Source organism: Pieris napi, chromosome 15 (genome assembly GCF_905475465.1).
Source record: "Pieris napi chromosome 15, ilPieNapi1.2, whole genome shotgun sequence".
Classification (NCBI taxonomy): domain Eukaryota; kingdom Metazoa; phylum Arthropoda; class Insecta; order Lepidoptera; family Pieridae; genus Pieris; species Pieris napi.
The window spans coordinates 10,640,995-10,663,933 of NC_062248.1; the positions used below are offsets into that span (position 1 = coordinate 10,640,995).

A 22,939-nucleotide genomic window follows, 5' to 3' on the forward strand; every position below is an offset into this window, starting at 1 on the left:
GGCAAAGAGTGGCACAGTGCAGTGGAATGGCGGATTCCGAGGAGGCCTTTGATAAACACACACAGATATTTAAAAGAACGTGTGTATAATGTAAGAATGTATTTGAAATAACAGGCTTTTAATATTATGACACTGCATATTACTATATAATAATCTAATATATAAAATTCTCGTGTCACAATGTTCATTCCCATACTCGTCGAAACGGCTCGACCGATTCTTATGAATTTTTTATGCATATTCAGTAAAACCGAGAATCGGCTACTATCTATCTTTCAAACCCCTAAATGTTCAGGGTGGTCAACGGACCAAGGTTTTAATTAATAAAAAAATTTTTATGATACAGCATACAAAAATATAGATAAATAGTTATTTTTATTGAACTAGAAAATGTTTCCTAGAAATAATATACATGGCAAAACAACGTTTGCCGGTTCAGCTAGTAAAATAATACATTTAAGCCCCAAACATACACCAAGTATAAAACGTTCCTACGACGATTCTATGCAAATCAAGTCGCTACTTATAATTCGCGACACGACGTCATCTGCCCGCTTGAGCGGTCTGCCAGGCGCATTGTTTTTATGGTGATTCAATAACGGTACATATCACCTTCAACACAGCTACATGCGACTTTAATAACACGTGCAATAAATTACATAACAGCTTATTAAAAAAACGTAACGGCTGTAAAAGCCGATCATCAGATTTATATCGTCAGAAAATAATATTATTACAATAAAGTTCGGTGGCGGCTGTGGTATGTTCAAATATATGTTGTTATTTTTTTAAAGACAATTCACACCAATTGACCGAGTACCATGCTAAGCTGGTGAAGCTTGTGTTATGGGCACTAGACAACGGATATACATACATATTATAAATAGATAGACATATAAATACATATTTAAACACCCAAGACGTAAGCACAACACCAAATGCTCATCACATCGATGTTCGTCTCAGCCGGGGATCGAACCCTGGACCCATGGATTCGCAGTCAGGGGTACTAACCACTAGAACAATGAAATCGGTAAGTCGGCATTATTTCCAAAAGTAAATATCATGTAGGTAGTTCTGTTTAAAATAAATCGCTGATGTCATAACACAGATGATTCTCACAGCTTGTGAGAATTATGCTAACCAAATGGTATCATAAATCGGTAATAGCAATTCGATTCATGCTATTGCTGTAACGCGGTCAAAATTCATATAAACTTAGTTAAATTTAAGACCTATTTCCTAGTTTTTATTGTAAATGTATGAAAAAAAACTAGGCCTCCTATTTTTGTATGTTTCGTGATCATTTATTTTTTCTAATAAGCCTTCTGAGCCTGACATACGCCGTCGGCTTTTTGGGTCTATGGAATGCCGGTTCTCTCACGATGTTTTAATTCACCGTACGAGTACGTACATAGACAGAAAACCCATTGGTGCATAGCCGGAGTTCGAACTTACGTCTTCGCATGAGAGTCACCTGAAGCCACAAGGCCAACTATGCTCTAAATGTGCTGAAGAAAACGTAAAACGTGAAATTCGGTTCTAAGAGTCACCAGTCACCCGCGTAGATCTGTGATCGAGAAGCTCAAAGAAGGAGTGTCAAATCTCTCTTCCCTAAAAAGGGACACTATTTGCTTTAACTAGGTCTGGTGGAGTTGGCGTTTCCCGCTGGGCCCGGGTACTTTCCACTATTAAGCAGCTATTAAGTAAGGTGCCGGTAGTGGTCCATGCTCATAAGACCCCATTCATCCTTGACCTTCGTTCACTTTATTTCGTTATTTGCGGCTCATCCCAGATTCGCACGGGTGGACATTTATTTTTTAAACATTTTTGAAGTTATACTTCTTTAGGCGCGTTATGAAAAATTTGTGACAGTGAAATTTTACGATGCGCGCGCACCTGTGACACAAAATTGGGAGTGTGATTATAGCGTGCGCGAGCGAGATAGGAATAAGACAATCTACAAGTAAAAAGAAAAAAAATATGCGTGAAGTTCGTATGCCAAGAATTTTGAATGACCATAATGACATTTGACATTTACCTTTTAAACAAATAAAGGAGTTTTGATTATTTTTTCAAAGAAATTTATTAATTTTATATTGTGCAATACTGCCAAAGCTACAACATACATCTTAGTGTTTGGTAGAGATGTTCTAAATATATAATAATATATACTTTCAACTAAATAGAATTTATGTTACACTTAATGTAAGAGAATAATAATAAATAATTATTTATTTAATTTTTCAAATGTAAACTGAACTTAATTGACTATAATGATTCCTTTTCCAGTCTTTGATTATTTAATTGTAATTAATTATTTGCATGCAATCAAAAACTATTTTTAATAATGCCAAAGAAGTATAACTTCTTACGCGCGTACATAAGTACACGCACCCTTTTTTTTTGTAGATAGGTTCTTTAATATTGTGCAACATTATTTTTTCTATCATCAATAGTTTTCGCAGCGCATGCGATATTATAGGCATTTTTTTCCACCTTGGGTAACATTATTGCAGTTTTAGTAGTGATTCTCATAATTTTCTTGCAATTAAAATGGCCTATATTAATCGGTGATAATGTAGCATTCAAATGGTGAAAGAATTTCTAAAATCGGTCCAGTTGTTTTTGAGCCATTTCATTACATCTTACAAATCTTTTCTCTTTATAATACTATAGATAAGGCAAATAAAGTTCCTTTTAAAAAATCGGCTAGAGACCACTTGGTAACATTCAAATTTCATAATACTAATAATGTAGCACAAAAACTAAACACCGAAAATCTCTATACTATAATAAATCTATTTAAAAAAAGCGTATTCCATTCATACCACATGTGCGTGTCAATGTCCGATCCAAGCGTTTACGATCTTTTTATTAGCTTCCTACTATCGCCATTCTTGATCGATCTATTTTGCTTACATTTTTGTTTTCACGCATTTGGGTCAATTAAGTTATTTTAAATATAGATTGAAGATATTTCAGCGTTTGTTTGTATTGTATATGTTAACGTAAAATTGTAAACACCGTTAGATTGTAATCTATCTCGCGAGATTATAAGCTGTCGAAAGATTGTGAACCTCAGCGTACTGCTTACAATTTAACGTATTATTATTCGGTAGATTGTACTACACTAACTTAGTTATCATTCAAACTTCTTTGGTCAATTACAGATTAATTTTACTTCCCAACAATTTCATATAACTACCGAATAATAATACGTTAATTTGTAAGCAGTTCGTTGAGGTTCACAATCTTTCGACAGTTTACAATCTCGCGTGATAGATTACAATCTAACGGTTTTTACAATTTTACGGTGACATATACGTAACAATTTAGAACTCAAAATAATTTAGTTTTTATGACATGGTTAAAAAGACGCCCACTAGTAACCTGGGACGATTGAAATAATAAAGATAGTGGGGATAGATTAGAAAATAGTGGAGATGAAATACAAGTGGAATAATTTGGAGCAGGCCTTCACTTAGTCGGAGGACTCGGAGGTCGTGTCCTAATATTAAATATAATATCATAAACTTAATTTTATAGTACGCGAATCCATTATTTTAATTTTATTTTAATTGTCAATACCTTCTGCGTTTAATTATCTTGATCAATGATTTTTCATACGACGACCTAATATAGAGGATACTTGGGTATTAAGTCATAAAAAAATATGCTAATTTAATTATGGAGATACAAACTAAGAAAAATTTTGTACATCAAAACAAGATTAGGAAGCTACAGACATACTGCTTGTGGTTTGAGGTGAAACATGAACATGTGTATCACGCACTCCCAAATTTATCAATTGTTCTTTTATTGTACCTCAGAACAGCTCACCCAGGAATATCCTAGTGTGGTATCGCTGTAAAATAAAGCTGTCGAATAAAAAATAAAACTAACAAAAGCAATAAAAACAGACAACTCGCGCCCTAATTACATAGAACTGAATAATTCAACACACTACAGTGAATGTCTGACGCCTCGGAACATACTCAAAGCTGGTGAGCGAATCACTTGAATGTTTTACTTTTATCTAGCTTTTAGACTCTTGGGACACATCAAGATTCTATCCGTATATAAACTAAGACTTTTTTTCTGCGGGTATTTGCAATCAACCCTAATGAGCAAATCTGTTCTGGAGTACTATCATGTGGAGTGGCTTCCCACTAAGCAACTACTAATCTGCTGCTTAAAGCTACTGTCTAGCTCCAGAATATGGTGACGTTTTAATCGACTCACATACCTACTGTTTTATATAGTGAGCGTGACGTTTGCCCAGTCAGCTAGTATGACTATATAGATATATAGATATATATTTGAGAAGAATTATATAATTCTTCTCAAATCACTCGATATGATTAAGGTTTGCAAACAAAAATTGTCGACAATACATTCCAAGATGTCCCCATACGTAAATTAGATGAGGCCATTCACCCAATCGTAATACACCATCACGCAACCACATCAATTCGGAAACAGAATTCAGAAACGCAATCTGGAAAAGCAATCTGCCATCGTGGTTCCTTGTTAAACTAAATATAGAAGACAGATCCAAACCGTTTTACTACGAGATAAAACTCAAAATCCTTTATCAGGTAACGTACATCAGAATCTTATACTGTATACAATTTTGGAATTTTGTTAACCACCTTATCATTTCGCTAAGGGCGCGTCAGTAATGATACAAGAATATTGCTATGTTTAATTGTAAAAACATTGGTATAAATGAATAGGCTGTATAAACACTGTGTGTACTGTGTAGCCCTTCAGGCACCGAGATGCCCCTTAGTAGGTTTATTGTACTCTCAGTTTGTTGATGTTTCAGCAATAATAAAAATTAAAAAAAAAACGTCATTCATGAGTGATGTTACACACTGAGCGGACCACGCGTTTGAACTTGAAATGAATTAAGAACAAATTTTAACCACGACGTTTATCGAAACAGATACAAGAAAAAACAAATTGTTGACGTTAATTTATCTATGAAGAGCATGTCTCGTCAAATCACAGACATGCGACACAATCTTTGGATCAATCAAAAACGAAACAGATCAATGCATATTTTATTTTCTCAGGATTCAGAAACAAACATTTCTGTACAATGTAGTCTGGTGTTTACAGTACCTAATTCTTGATATCAGATGAAACAAAGCAACATATAATAACAACAAATATTCTTAATATATGATGGGCGTCAATTCTGTATGTTTCGTGATTTCTTTTAAATAGACAAGTAAGTGCCTTATTTTGACATACGCCGTTGATTTTTGGATCTAATGCCATCTTCCATTCGATATTTACCTTCCTATCAAGTGGTGAACGTAGAACTCCCTTGATTCAGCCGGGGTTCGAACCTACGATGATAGATGGTAGTCGGACGCTCAAGTAGGCCAACACTGCTCTTCGATTACTTAGTAGATTTTATCAGACTAACTTAAATTATCAAACATTACACTTGTTTATGCCGGCCGTCGAAAAACACGAAATCTCGAGATATTTACTAAATTAAATATTATAAAATAGTCTTAAATGTGTATTTCCTATCAGCTACCTATGTAACTAATTCATAAACCTTACGATTTTTTTTTAAATTTGAATAATTCAATCCGTTCACACAGGATCGGCACACGTCAAACGTGGTCAAAAAACATATGTTATCAACCAGTTATTGAACCTGTTTACGATGTAATTACGCTTTCTTTATGCACTAGTTAATTTCTCTGACATGGGGTTATTCAACGGGTGTGTTGTTTGTAAAAATGGTACGCTCTTTTCTTGAAGGTCCCTAAGTCGAATTGGTTCTAAAAAAAACTTGAATGCCTCTAAAAAATCGATTAACTTAAAAACTTTATGATTTAATTGCCTTCATTCAAGCTCAGTAAAAATGCATTAAATCAAAAGCTAGTTAAGAAAAGCAAATCGCACGGTTCCATGATAATGACAATTGTTGTATCCCCTCTTTTGTTAGGAAACAGACAGACTATGACAGATTCGCATTATCTCGTACTAAAAGAATATCGGTGGAAGCTTTCAGGGACAGATTGCAGCAAAAAATACAAAATACATTTAGTATGTGTTTTACAGTATTTGGGAGCGTTCTAGTATTACGTAACGTATTTTGGGAGGGGGGGGTCCTTTTGTAAAACGTTACGATGCGGGGCGGGGATTAAATTACGCGTTATTGTTAATATTTTTTTCGACCACATAATAGTAACTAAAAAGTCACGAAACGTTTTACTATACTTGGGTACTGTACTGTACTTGGGTACTGAATAACGTTACGGCGAGTTACATGGGGGGGGGTCAATAATCTCTAAAAATTGCGTTACTTAACACTTGAACCCTCCTTTTGAGGACATTTAAATATATCACCTGCATTATGAGCAGAGCATCTGTACTTTTACTAGAGATTCCACTGTATTCATTATTTAAATATAGAAAAATGAATAAATAAACAATATTTATTCCCTACTGTACTTACGAAACTGCTTTAAGAATTGGGCCTCTTTAAGATCACTTCAATTAAACCATTGACAGCTTACATCGTTACTAGTCAGTTAAATGGAGGAGGCAATTCCAAATAAAATGTCTTAATATATTTAGTGATAATCCCATATATATGGAATTATAGATTAATTATTTGAAGTATGACAGCAATTTGCACTGTCTTATATTCTGCCCTAAAACAGAAGTGGCAATGGGCGGGGCATGTAGCCAGATAAAAGGTGGACTTTAAAGACAACTATATGGAAAGATCAAATTAAAGAAACAGCAGGTGGTACATGGCAGAAAGTGGCAGAGTGGGATGGAAGATTTGAAGGCCTTTGCCAAAAGAGGGCACACGTATTTAAAAGTAAAAGTATCTAAATTAACAGGCTATTATTATTATATGGAAAGACTTAGAAGGCAAAGAGGGCACCCAAAAAAGGTGGATAGAAGATACAGAAGTGTTAGCAGAAAGCGAACGGAGCGTGACGGAGAGTGCCAGCCAGTTCTTCTCGTCCGTTCTTATGACAACTGGCAGTAAATTTAAATATAGAACCATTACTTATGTTTACTAACGTTCATAAGTTACCTATGTATAATATGTTCATTTTGGATTTGATACATTTTATAAAGCAAAAATCCCTTTTTACATTTTAATTGGCGAGCGTATTGTCTACTTTATATATTCTATTTATATATTTTTAATTAAAATCCATCCCAGTGGTAAATAATGATTTTCGTAGTTCATATCACCGTTTATTTAAAATAAATTAGCCGTATCCAAAACATACACGAAATATAAATGATTCAGACATAGAGGCAAGGTCGTTGACCTGGCAAGGATGTTATTATAACCCCTCGTATAAAACCATCATCGAATGTAATCAACTATTTTTATTTCGTATCGTTTAATACGATGTACATATTATCGTTCCTAGGCTACCAATTTTTTACTATTAAAAAGTTTGAAAATCTATGAGATAAAGCTGCTATCATGGGCCAATTGTAGCGAATTCTTAAAAGGACGGCAACGCACTCGCGAGCCCTCTCCATCCGAGCTATCTTAACCTGATGTTAAGAAGAAGCCTTCTGTCCGTTTGAACCCTATTTTATAAAAAAAAATGGAAGCTAATAAAAGTATATCTTCTTCTTATAGCTCCATCTCCTTTCGAAGGTTGGCGATTATCATGGCTACCTTTTTTATGGATGCCACACTTCTGACTTGTGCTATGTGCGTGCTTTGACCAAACCCAAGATTCTTCAACCCACACCTGCGTCTGCGGCTAGGTCTTCCACCTGCCAAAATGCCTTGAATGATTAGTAGAAAAGGTCGTACTTGGTGTAACGCAAGCCGTGTCCAAAATGTTCCAGTCTCCTTTACTTTACCGTCATAAGCACTTCTTTGTTCTTCTGCATTCCAGATTGTATTTCGTATGCGGTCTGTTCAAGATTACGTCATAGTCAATAAACACAGGACCCATCTGCACGCTTTTATTTCTTTGGACATAGTTTCCACCAGTATCCAGATTTTACACCATCGAGTAAAAAAGTCTATGCTGCACAATTTTTACCTACATCATTCGTGTATTCAATTTCTGGCTTTAATGTTTAATTTTCAATTGGATTTCTTTATCAGCAGTTATCGGCACATTTAGCAAGGTAAATTACCAACATATAATAATTAACACTGAAACCTAATTAAAACAGTCATTAAAATATATTTGTAATCATGATTAAACATTATAAATCTCTAGAGATAATAAACTTATTTGCCAGTCTTTATCTATACTAAAATTATAAAGAGGAAAGATTTGTATGTAAATATGTTTGTAACGAATTGGCTCAAAGAGTACTGGATCGATTTTAAAAATTATTTCATTTGAATGCTACCTTATCACTAATTCATATAGGCAATTTTAATTGAAATAAAAAATAATGATCCCTACTAAAATTACAATAATGTTACGCAAAGTGTAAAAAAATGCCTATAAAATATCTTTCATCGCATACGCCGCGGAAACGATTGATGATAGAACAAAAAAAATGTTCCACAATATTAAAAAAGATATCAATATCTACGAAAGATGTTTAAAAAAAAGACGGGAAGCTAGTCTTACATAAATTTTATCAATCATTTCCCAAATTTTTTTTTTTTTTTAAATATATATCATCATAGTAAGAACCTTGTCAGCAATAATGCTGATTTTACAAATGTCCCTACACAGTTCGTTAATTAGGTCATATGGTACTACAAAAACAGCTACTTAATATGTTTGGATCAGGTGACATGTTATATCCGGCCTTGACAATTCTTCAATGTATTTTCAAAACAAAACATTTCTCAATCTCAAACTTAAAATAACTTTATTCATATAGGTAAACAAGTACAGTTATGAACGTCAACAGATAAGATGTTAAATTGATTCTAAATTTACAATTATTGCCAGTTCGCAAGTTCAGAGGCGTAGAGCAAGAAGAACTGGCAAGAAACTCGCCGCCACTCTTTATAATCGCCAAGTTTTTGAGTCACACAAATTGTTTGAACTGGAGCAAATCAATCCCAAGGATTAGGACCATTTAAATATTCGTCAAATTTATAAAAAGCTTTATTGATTAGTTAAAGTAATAAAGTGACTCGACCAGTGTGAGTAAAAAACGACGTGGTGACAAGGATACGAAAGGGAATGCTTAGGTGGTTTAGCCGTGTGTAGAATGGAAGAATGAGAAGCAAGGTAAACGTGGATGGTGTCGGGTTGGGTAGGCCTAGTCGGACAAACCTGGACCAAATCCAGGAGATACTAGAGAAGGGACAAGTTAAAACTACCCATAACCGACGAGCATGCATGGTGAATGTCACGAACGGGGCCGTTCAACCCCCCCCCCCCCCCATAATAGGCCATAACGTTTTTCTGTACCCAATAGTAAACGTTCGAGACCACCTACACCTATACCTAAAAGTTACCATTATATGGTGTACTGTAAAGTACTAGAAAGTCGAAAATAATATTAACAATAACGCGTAATTCAATCCCCGCCCCGCATCGTAACGTTTTACAAAAGGACCCCCCAGCCCCAAAATTCGTTACATAATACTTGACATAATACTAACGCTCCTTAAGCAGCTTTACTGCGATATATTCCCCCCCCCTCTTGTCGGCAAAAGTAAGCAAAGCTCTCAAAAATAATAGTACACCTCGAAAATGCATTTCGTTTTCAAGCATAGACAATGTGTAGGTAATTTGTGTAAAAAAGTAAAAAATTACTGTTGACGAAATTACCAAATAAGTAAATCAAATACCCCCTACCTATAGTGCTTACTTAATACATGAACGGCCCCAAAGTGGATGAAGCGATAGAGGTATATCAGGACCGTGGAGATCCGTGTCTCTGCCTACCTTGGAAAAAAAGGCGTGAATATATAAATAAATAAAAATACAAAAACCAATCAAGAAAGCATCCCATCCGACCTTTTCACACAAATCAAAGGGGGTCGGATGTGAAAAACAACAAAGTACTCAAGACAATAGAAGTTTCAGCCCCAATTCTTTTGAAAAACACTCGAGTAAAAAGCGCCCTAAAAGAGGTCAACGACGCTCTAATATCAAAACACATATTATCAAACAAGGAAACAAAACTTAAACCTAATTAACACTTAGATTAACGGATCTGACTTTTTATCACAGCGTTATCACAATTAATTAACGAATAAGTATTATAATCATGTAGTTTGCGACTCTCAATCCGGCTGAACTGCTATCCAACAATAGATTTTTATTTATTTTTTTATAGAACAAACGTTTAGAAGGCTCACCTAATGTTAAATGACACCGCAAATGGACACTAAATGCCAGAGGGCTCTATTTAGGCTCTATATATTATTTATTTCGCTATTTATGAAGGACCCTAGGTCGAATTGGTTCGGAAATTCAGCGGGCAGCTGGTTCCAGATAGTGGTGGTGCGTCAAAAACGCTCAGCTGTGGAACAATGGACGTCGAGGTGATACAGGTAAACCGTAAGCTTTCTATATGCATTAAATACTCGCTGCTATGGTGAAAGAAAACATCGTTTGGAAACAGGCACAGACAGCTACCTATTTGCCTATTAGGAAGAAACATGAAGGTTGTAGCGCCGCTGGTTCACCATAGTTATTTGTGATTAAATAGCGTAACGAAACTTCAAAACAAATTATGTATTTTAACATGTCCAGTGAAAGTATATGTAATTGAAATACTGACAAACATTTAACATTTCTATTTTTACCGCTCTTAATTAGATACTATTGTATTTTAACAATTTAAACCTTAAAAAACTCGAAGGAAAAAATGTACAATTTGGTGAGAATTCTATTGAATACTGCACCACGCTTCACTTGATAAATATGTCAAGTGAAGCGTGGTCAGTTCCTTACAATTTCCTTGTAAGACTAGGCGATTAAAAAGAGCGGCTTAGGGTTTATCGCCAGTTCTTCTCACCCACTCTATGCTTTGGGACCTGTTAGAAAATGTTAATATAGTTCTTCCTTTTTTAGGTAATAGGGAGCGTTCAAGTAATACGTAACGAATTTTAGAGGGGGGGGGGGGTTCCTTTTGTTAACGTTACGATGCGGTGCGGGGATTGAATTACGCGTTATTGTTAATAATATTTTCGACTTTCCAGTACTTTACACCACATAATGGTAACTTTTAGGTATAAAGAGTCACTGGGTGTCACGAAACGTACAAAAATATTGGGTACAGAAAAACGTTACGGCGCTTTACATTGTCGTCAAGAATCTCCAAAAATTGCGTGACGTAATACTTGAACGCTCCCATAGATAGATTTTACACCTTCATAAGTTCATAATTTAGAGAGCAGCGACTCCCATTCCTTGGGTCGTAGGTTCGATCCCCAGCTGTGCACCAATGGATTTTTTAACTCGCGTGTACGATGAAAGAAAGAATTCTTACTTAGACGCAAAAGAGTCGACGGTATGTGTCAGGCACAGAAGGTTGATCAACTACTTGCCTATTAGAAATGATACAGAATTCTGAGGTATAGACCAAAAAGGTTGTAGCCTCATTGGTATTTATAAATGTGACAGATATGATGTTACTAAATGCTGCTCATTTTTCCCACTGTGGGTGTGCAAATGTCATAAAAATGTTATAGTCTGATGTTTCATTCCGTAGAATTCTGACATTTCATAAGTGTTGCTACTAACAAAGTTCTTCACCGAAAATGGGACAAATTTGACCTATTTGAGGGCAATAAAAATAAAATACTACGTATTTTTTTATGTTTTACCTACAAAAACGTAAATCTAAATATTTACTTACTCAAGTTATCTAATACAAAAATTAATAGCAATATATCGAATTAACTTTAATACTTTTCTATTTCTCGTCTGATTAATTCGTTAATCTAGTTCTATTAAGCTTTTTAATTAATTAAATTCGCAATGTATCAATCATATCTCACTTATCAGACTGATATAAAATTACGAAAGTAACCATTTACTTAAAAGGGTAACACATTGTATATAATGTTACTTTCTATATTTTATATAAAACAATTTTAAAATACTCAACTATTTATGTGGCGTATATATCCATTGTAATAACTATATATATAACTTTCTATAAAAGACAATACATATTGTTCTTCATTATATGTAAATTGAAATTACGTTTTATATAGAACAAAAATATTTGCACTTTATCATATATTGCGCGGCCCTTAACAATGCTTTTTTAAAATTGATCAGCCAACTACCAAATATCAAGCTCTGGATTAGTAGTGTTTATTATGTTATATGCGTGAACTCAACTGAGTGGCGCCTGAACTCCTAGTTTGGTCTTTACAGGGAGTATTTGGAAGATTCCGCTGATTTTGAACCTTGGCAATTAATAAGGGATGTTATGTAAAAAGTTACTGTTCTGTATTTCACCATTTAAAAATTTGTACCAGAACGTAACGTAACGTAACGTAAGAGCAGTGTTGGTTCGATCGGTCGTAGGTTCGATCCCCAGCTGTGCACCAATAGACTTTCTTTCTATGTGCGCATTTAACATTTGCTCGAACGGTGAAGGAAAACATAGTGAGGAAACCGACATGTCTTAGACCCAAAAAGCCGACGGCGTGTGTCATGCACTGGAGGCTAATCACCTACTTGCCTATTAGATTCAAAAATGATCATGAAACAGATTTAGAAATCTGAGGCCAAGACCTAAGGAGGTTGTAGCGCCACTGATTTTACAAGAACGTAACACCGGCTAGAGATCTCGGATCGTAGTGACATCATTTTAAATTTCCTAAGTCGTTGATGGCACCCGCCTATGATAAAATCCTCTACTAATGATTGGAAGGTGTCGAGTAAATGATCTGTAGCTGTATTGAATTCTTTATATAATTTGGAACATCTCTACTTCCACAACTGAGCGTTTCTTAAGGCAGTTTTTGCAGGACCACTACTATGTGGAACCAGCTGCCCACTGTAGTATTTCCGAACCAATTCGACTTAGGGTCCTACAAAAACGTACGTAAGAAGTGTTAAAAGCCGGCAACGCGCTTGCGAGGCTTCTGGCAATGTGTCTTCGACAGTCTTCGTCAGTCCAAAAAAACAAAGGGTTAATATTGACAAAGAGTAATTAGACATTTTTCGTTGACGCAAACATTACATTTGAAACGTAGGTACAATTAATAGATAAGGTAAAAGACCTAACCAATATGAATCATCAGTTTTCTGTAATGAACGGATGGCGATACGGGTCGGTAAATACATAAATAATACCTACTTTATATTATGACGTTGAAACCGCAATGTTGTAATACTGTATCAAGTAGTTGAAATTACCAATGGAGTGATACTGACTCTTAGTTTGTCATAGAGGTATTGAATTTCGACATACTGTAATAATGAAATAAATAAATCAGTGGCGCTACAACCTTGTGAGGTCTGGGCCTCAGCATGCATGCTTGTAATATATCATTTCTAATCTTTTTTTTTTTATAAAACTTCATCTTATACTGTCTTATCAGTCTGTCTAATAAATGTGTATATCAATAATGGTAATTAACATTTCAAAATTTGTGTGACGTTTGCTTTCGCGTTTACAGGCGATTATTTGGTGATGAACTTCTATGCTATACTATGTATCTAGAAGCTAAAGAAATTGCGTTTGCTTCAAAGCGGCCCTCAAATCCTAGCAATTATTAATACTACCTCGGAAAGAAAACATCTGGAAAAATATCGGGATGTTTTAAACATGAATATCAAGGAATATATTATATATAATGATATGGTGATTTGCCTATAAGGAGCATTTAACAATAAAACTACAGAATCAAATGAATATCATACAGGGTCGTTTAACGATTGACCACTAACAATCAAATAGACTTCTGAGAACTATTTTTAGATGTATGACTCACATATCAAAGATTAGGACACAAGTTCATTCCGCTTTTGTTTAGTATAAAACTTACGACTTTTTTATTTGATAGCTGGGCAAACGAGCCCACGGTGAGGCCATAAAAGGCTGCAATGCCCGTTGACACCCATGTAAGTTACGTTGCCGGCCTTTAGTAAAAAAAATATTTATGTAAGTGTGCTTGTGAATGTCAGATACGATTTGTCAATTTAAATGAACTGTGTCTTTGTTTAATTATCTATTAGTCTGGTTACCATCAGTACAATGGTTTTAAAGGCAGGTAACGCACTCACGAGCCCTCGGAATGGCATGAATTTTACCATAAACAAAAAAAAATTACACACGAAACAAATAAAACGTAATACAAAAAATAAAAAGAATACAAAAAATTAACTCTTGTAACAAATAATAGAATTTTTGTCGTGAACTAAAGTTACATACAGAATCATATATTATGCCCTTTTTAGAAGGTTAGCTCTGTGTTACTCAGCTATCAAAGATCTAATAAAATGATTATTAACAGGTTAATACGATTTTGAAATCAAACTAATCGTAAATACAAAACAATATATCATCCTCATATGACATCACTAGCACAGTTTACTTTTTTTACAATTGTGGGAACAGGGCGAAAGTACGCTCATGACTCACTCTATCGTCATCCTTTTGTCTATTGAATATTTTACTCATATCGCATTTTTGCTGATAAATAACCTAGATACCGACTGCGGCGCCATCGGCCGGGCTGATGATAAACCATCCAGGTCGCCACCCAAACGGATTCAAAAATATTAATTCAAATCAGTCCAGCCGTTTAAGAGGAGTTCAGTGACATACACACGTACTGTCTAAGTATATATAAGATAAAGATGATAATAATAACTAATTCCGTATTAACTTATACTATTGTTCCCACGAGAATGTAAGTGCGTGCTCCTATTTCACCATGCCTCCTGCTGATAGAGGATAAATCTTTGTTTTTAATTTATTTTATTATTATTAATTACTTAAGATGTCATGTGGAACATGGTGTAATGGTTGCAGCTTTGCAAACATTGTGTAAAACAAAAAACTTGGCGATTAAAAGAGTGACGGAGAGTTTATTGCCAGTTCTTCTCTTTCGTTCTACGCCCTTGATTTGAGAACTGGCAGTAAATGTAAAATTAGAAGCATTTAATATTTATTTCTTTTTTGAAGTTCATAAGTGTACACTGTGTTACCTATATGAATAAATGATTAGGATTTGATTTGATTAACATAGAAAATGTTAGTATTGGTTAGTAAACAAAACAAAACAACAAAAAACTCCTATAGTGGGACATGGACAGCATATAAAAAACAAGTCATGCGCCGCGTTTCTCTGCCTATCTGTTCGCGATAAACTCAAAAACTGCACAGAATTGATTACACATAAGAAATATATAGATATATATATATATATTTTTAAGGTCTACGGGTCACGGTTGCATCTATCATCTTAGTTTCAGTAAGTAGTATATAAAAAAATGACATTAGACAGGTATTTGAAGTTGATATAATCACTAAATTACAAATTTATAAAGCTCCAAATTTATAAACTTTATATTTATAAAAGCTCTAGGAAACACGATAAAATTAATATCAAGTGAACGCAACAAAATAACAGGAAGGGATCGAGCGGAAGGCAGCAATCAAGTCACCAGGTGTAACTATTTTAATAACACTGACGAAATTCGTAATAAAAAAATTCTTATAGAACAAACGGGCAGGAGGCTCATCTGACGTTAAGTGATATGCCCATGGACACTCTCAATGTCAGAGAGCTCGTCATCATTTCATCATCACTAAGTATTCAATCTCAAAAAAGCAAGTATTTCAATTATATACAGTGTAAACTCTTTATAACGAATTTAAAGGGTCCGAGCATTTTTATTCGTATAAGAGAGAATAATTAATGTATGGGTATTGGGTTAAACCAAATAAATTTAACTCATTTATACGTTATATAGAGTTATTAGTACACTGTATTAATATTATGTGCTGTGCCGAAGCATTCAACAAATACCCTCCGTATTTTGACACAGTTTTAAAAAGATATGTTTGAAAGAATTTTTTAAAGGTTTTCGGTAATTACTCTTTACAATCCTGCTTGCCTTGTACTTTTGTTTTTTATTGGATAGGTAAACGAGCCTACGGGAGACGCCCTAAAAGCATTCATCCATGGAGACCCATTTTAAGAGGGTTCTTTTCCGGCATTTGAGGGAGGACTATACTCTTTTTTTAAACATCTTACACATTTTGCAAAAGAAAATGTCTTGTGAAAAACTCCAAGGTGATGCGGATGAAATTCGTTTCTTCCTTTAAACGTAATAAGTATTTAACCATAGTTCACCGACCTAGGTTATATTATAACCGTCTAACAATTCTAAGCAAATTTAAAATCAAACTCGTCATGTAATAAATTACTTTTCCTGTTATCAACCCTGCACGCAACCACTTACACATCTATCCTGACATTCCGTGATACGAACTCATGAATATTAAACATTTCAGGGAAAAATAACAAAAAATCATTCAAAGTTTGTAAACTTTTACATTTAGTATTAGCTATAATAATAGAATATCAATCTACGTGAATTGTCAAATTTTGTCGAAACATCGAATCTTATATAGTTGTTATGTGGAAAGGAAAACAATACGGCGGTGCTTCAATGCCTAGGCCTCAGGGTGCCTGATTAGGAGAGGTAGTGACATGGGCACAATGTATGGAAATAAATAATGCACTGCATAGATCAAAAGACGTTTGGAAGTGAAACATCTTTAGATGCACGAGGCTAACATTTTTACCGATGAAACGCAATAATAAAAATATTAGCGTCACGAAGATGTGCAGCGTTATTGTCGAAGAAAAAGGAGAGAGCGATTGAGACCGATTGAGAGAGAGTGAGAAGGGCGAGTTACCTTACAGAAATTCTATTTTAAAATTAAAATTTCGTTAATATTTATGAAATACTAGTATTTTATATTTTATGTAATAAAATTTATTGAAATATCAAATGACTAATTGTAAATTAAATTGCCACGTGTTTTTATTATCGAAGAAATAAATTTAAAAAATTAAATTTCTAATTTGTATTAATTTTCGACACTTTTAATATTTTAATGACAATTAAATTTTGATCTGTAATGGTAGATTATTTTTCGAAAATAAAAATAAACAAATAAATTTTTATATTAAGAGATCATTTTACATCTAAATCCCAAACTATACAATTTACTCTACATTGAAACAAACGAAATCCTACTTTCATCTGACTCATCAGACATCATTTAGCAATTTTAGCATAACAATAATACAAATTACAAACAAAATCATTAGCCACGTATCTATTTTAATAGACAATCCCGAATTGTATAGAAAAATAATAAACACTAACTAGTAACACAATGTACACTTATTAACGTCAAAAAAGGCATAAATTAAATGCTTCTAATTTTACATTTACTGCCAGTTCTCAAATCAAGGGCTTCAAACGGAAGAGAAGAACTGGCAATAAACTCTCCGCCACTCTTTTTAAGCGCCAAGTTTTTTGTTTCACACAATTATAATAGACAAATATCATTTATTGTTATATTTGCTAATCGTGTACCATGTTTGGGGACACAATAATTAAATAAATTCAGTCTTTATCTAAATCAAATGCAAGGTTCTATGAACATTCAACTGTTCATTCACAAACACCCCACGTGAACAGATTTACGACGAAGAACGGAAGCCCAACGTAAACAGATAATCTTGTTTATTTTAGACATAATTTATTGGTGTATGGAAGGAAATTCATCTTTTTACCTTATATTCACATATATAGTTATGTACGGCTTTCTTATTTCTGATGATGTTAATAGCCCGGTCATTTTAGACAATTGAAATAAAGAAAATTCCGACAAAGCCAAATCTTCGTAGAGACCTTAGGTTTACCACAAGGAATAAAGTGTCAAAAGTCCCCATCAGTCCCATGTGAGCTTAGGGACTTATTCGGGGTCCAAGGTCAAAATTTTAGGTTTTTTGGATTTTTCTCGAAAACGGTACGTTTTATCGAAAAGTACTTTAGAGCAAAGTTCTAGATCTTAAAATTCTCTATAAAAATGGTCTCTATGATTTTTTCTCTAAGACCCACTAATTCCAACATATTGCGCTTGTAAGAATCACGTTCTACATAATATGCACACATTAATTCATCACCACCTGTGAGGTAGTGTACTCGGCGCGTTTTTTTTTAACGTGGCCCGGTAGGCCTATTCCACGAACCTTTCTGACGTTATTTTCAGGAACAATAATTATTTAATAGTATGAAGATTATTGATATGGGTTACTGAGTTTAACTGTCATTCAAACTTTTTTTTATTACTTTAATCTGACTCATACTCTTCATATTATTCAACTTCAACAATCACGTTTTCTTCAATTTCTTTTTGTTCTTCTTCTTCTCCTTCCTGTTGATAAGCGCTTAGAAATTGTTCAAATGAAGATGAATCAGTTGTCTCTTCATCAAAATCACATGAATCTTCCTCTCTTTTATTTAATTGAACATTTGAGCAAGAGACACCTTGGCAATTGGTACACGCTGGAGAACACTGCAACCCTACTTTTTTACAGCCACATTTGGCACTACAACCTTTCTTGCAATTGCAAAAAATAGTGTTAAGAAGTTTTTCTGGAGCAGGGGGCAGTAAAGTTCGAATCGGTTCCAAAGTATTATTTATCAATTTCCAACCCCAGACTTCAGGGTTCAGTTCATTGCCTTGCCATGTCTGAACTTGATAGTATACTCGAAACAAATGTTGACTAGCAGATGCCGATGTTGGAGGAAGGCAAGATAGCTGTACCTACTTGCTTTTCGTTTCGTGTATTTTTTACAAATGTTAAATATCTGTACGTATCTATGCAATCAATTTTTTTTGGAGGTCCATTAACCGCAAGAAAAAACCGAATTCCTTTAGTAATTAGTATTTGAGGTGAAGAATTAATTTCTGTAAATACTTTTGTGCAGTCAATCAAATCATTTTTTTTTCAAATCATTTTAATACTGAATTTTTGCCCCTTCTAAACATTTCTGACGTAGTATCGCATCCGGTCATCGCATGTAAAAATAAAATAAAGTTTTGGCATTTTGGATAAGCTGATAAACTTTTAGAAGAATATATTTCTGTCCGTTGCTGCGCCTTCCCAGGTTATACTAATAATGTATACATAAAAGAGACACGAGTAGGCATTTTTGCTTGCTTGAGTACCTAAATATGTATATACGTGGCATATGTGTGCATACTATGTAGAACATGATTCTTACAAGCGCAATATCTGGGAAATAGTGAGTCTTAGAGAAAAAATCATAGGGATCATTTTTATAGAAAATTTTAAGATCTACAACTTTGCTCTGAGGTACTTTTCGATAAAACTTACCGTTTTCGAGAAAAAACCAAAAAACCTAAAATTTTGACCTTTGACCCCGAATAAGTCCCTAAGCTCACATGGGACTGATGGGGACTTTTGACACTTTATTCCTTGTGGTAAACCTAAGGTCTCTACGAAAATTTGGCTTTGTCGGAATTTTCTTTATTTGATCACTATTTTTATGTCTAAAATGACCGGGCTATAAGTAAAATCAAAACATATAAAAGGAAAAGTTGTTACGAAATGTAATAAAGTAAATCAGTGGCGCTACAACCTCTATAGATCTGGGCCTCAGATGTTTGAATCTGTTTCATTATCATTTGTCAATCTAATAGGCAAGTAGGTGATCAGTCTCCTGTTTTTGACACACGCCGTCGACTTTCTGGGTCTTAAACATGTCGGTTTCCTTTCCATTCGAGCAAATGTTTAATGCGCACATAGAAAGAAAGTCCATCGGTGCACAGCCGGGGATAGAACCTACGACCTCAGGTATGAGAGTCTCACGCTGAAGCCACTAGGCCAACACTGCTCTACATATATATAAGAAATCTAATACAGAAATATTACATTTTTAACATCAAAAATTATATTATTCTAAAAAAAATATTGATATTTGTGTTGATTAGGACGATGTTTTAAATTTGGCTTAGATATTAAATCAAGTTTATCTATAACCAATGTAAGATTCATATTAATATATCTAAAAAAAAATTTAAAAAAATCAGTGGCGCTACCACCTTTTTTTTAGGTTTGGTCTACTCGTATATCTACCGCACGTATTGTATGATGAATATTATGGTGTGGTGTTAATGGGATATTAGGATATCAATGACGTCAGCATTGTCACTAACCTTGAGAATACATGACAGCCAACTTCCGGCGTCCGACGGAAATGCATCCACGCCAGATGCGTGTCTATCGCCATGTGATTCCCACTCCTACGACGGTTATTCTTAGTCATATTGAGACTATACTAACTGCCCCCGCGAACTTCGTTTCTCCTTGCCTAGCCTACCTTTTTAGTACATACCAACATGGAACATTTTGGTATGCTACCCCAGAGACTGTTCGGTTTTCCGGAATGAAAACTATTTAGGTTTTTCTGTGATTTTTCTCTATATCAACGTCAAAGTTCCAGTTATACGTTCTTAACTAACAAATAAAACATAAGGGTTGATCGTAGTGAGTAGATGAAAAAATAAAAAATAAATTTTTGGGGTGGATACCCCTTATCACTTAGGGGTTTGAAAGATAGATAGTAGCAGATTCTCAGACTTACTGAATATGTATAAAACATTTCTTAAGAATCGGTCGAGCCGTTTCGGAGGAGTGTGGGAACGAACATTGTGACACGAAAATTTTATAAATTAGAATATTACGAACTTTTAGGATAAATAAACCCCAATTATAATAGCAGTCAACAGGCTCGGCAAGTAATGAAACGTCATCGATCCAAGTCGTTTTCCTAGCTGTTTAATCAACTGGCTGAACATCTTTCAGGGCGCTAGTTAAACGGCGTCGTTTAGTTAAAAAGCTAGGCTGTTAATTGAACGGCAAATTAAGCTAGTTGGCTGCGACATATATATTATGTATTCCATCTTAAGTATAATAATTGTTTTGGTTGAATATAATTTATACTTAAGGATATGGAAATAAGAAGGGCTTTATTATTATTATTAATTCACAGTATCCCATTAAAACTTATAAGTGTTCTAACGGATGTGTCTACTAACCACTGAATCATAAAAATACGTGTGGCACTCAGGGACTGCGGCGGTAAAGCTATTGCATAGCACTTTTTATAAACTTATGCAATTATAATTATTTATGTATTTTTTGCAGTATTTATTTTTTATTTGATATTTATTCAATCTACCACTCTACCAGACTCAGACTAACACGCCTATCCGATCACGCTAAACCGATGTGAGACACAGTATGCGTTCTGTCCCGCTCTAACACGTATTGGCCGCACCTATATTACGTCATCGTGTGTTAGGTATATTTCGTTACGGAATTTCTTGATTCGGTCGCCGCACTCAAAGCTCGCGATAAATTCTATGCAATAGCTTAATAAATGCTGATACATGTAACAATTAGTATTCAAAATGGGCCGTCTTATAGCGTTTAAAAATCCCCTAAAAACCTCATTCATTCATTAATCAACGCATATCAGAGGAAGTTGTGACATTAACATAGATTTGTCGCGGTCATTCCCGGAACGTTACTGAATGATAATATATAGGGTTACCCCAGTTTTTCATATAAATATTCTAATTAAAGTATCCATCTATTCTAATTAAAGATTACTTTAGTTGAAAAGAGTTAAATTAGTTTAATTTTAATACATAAGGGGGTTAGTTTCGTATAATCAAAGATACATTTTAACCGTATGTTTTATATATCACGCGAATGATCTAAACTAGTTCCATGCAGGTCTACACAGAGCAGTGTTGGTCTATTCAACGTGCGACTCTCAACACTGGGATCGTACGTTCGATCCCCGGCGGTACAGCAATGGACTTTCTATGTGCGCATTTAACATTCACTCGAGGAAAACATCGTGAGGAAACCGGCTTGCCTTAGACACAACTAGACGACGGCGTGTCAGGACAGGAAGTTGATCACCTACTTGTCTATTAGAAATAATCACGGAATAGATACAGAGATCTGAGGCTCAGAACTAAAAGGTTGTAGCGCCATTATTAATTTAGCGAATATTCAGAGACTTGTTACCAAAGTTTAATTATTTTAAAATCTTTGTTGTAATTGTTTAATCTTTTGTGTATGTACTATAAATAGCTGTTTACATTCTTGTGCCTATTAGTTTTATTTGTAATTTAGTTATTCCATACATTAAAAAAATCTGGAAAACAATTTAAGGACACAAACTTGTATATAAATTGATAAATAAAGTTACTGTAATTATAATAATTTTATAAAACTTACAAAGATTTTATGCAACATAAACGAACTTCTGTACGTAAATACAAAATTGGTTATTCCGCTTAGCCAACATCCCGTTCCCCAATACTGCGCCGATGTTTATGAAACACGAAAGTGATGATGCAAGCTTAAGATTTCCTTATGGTGTATGAGGTTGTATGGAGTGTACGGTACACACAAATGGGTACAGTACCAACTTTGTCTGTCATGGATATGGTAGGATAAAACAAGTTAGAGGTCAGGAGGGGCCTTACTTTCACATTATATTTTTTCCTTAGAGAAATGCGAAAATGTTAGAGAGACTGGGGTTGCGAGTTCTAAATAATCACACTCGGCGTGGTAAGCGGTCGCAATTAATTGCAGTGCCTCCAGCGCATACAAATTTACTCAAAGAAGCACCATTTACGCGTGTCTTGCGCACCCTAAACAGCTATTGCTTGTGAGACGGATGTATTTAGTTGCACACTGGCTGAATTCACAAGAATTGCATTATCTATAATTAGTTATAAAAAGGTTTAGGTTTTAAGTTTTTACTTGTTATGTTTCTATTATGTTTTTAGTTTAGTTTTCTATTGTATTAGTATTAAGTGACTATAAAAATAGGAAATAAGGAAACAAACAAATTATCCTGTTATCCACATACTTATATGTTGAATTCAC

General features: G+C 34.4%; 1 protein-coding gene across 3 annotated transcripts in view; it reads right to left on the bottom strand.

The window, feature by feature from the left end:
* Positions 1-22,939, bottom strand: part of LOC125056855 (myotubularin-related protein 13) — a 96,676-nt gene that overhangs the window by 56,630 nt on the left and 17,107 nt on the right. The window lies entirely within an intron of this gene.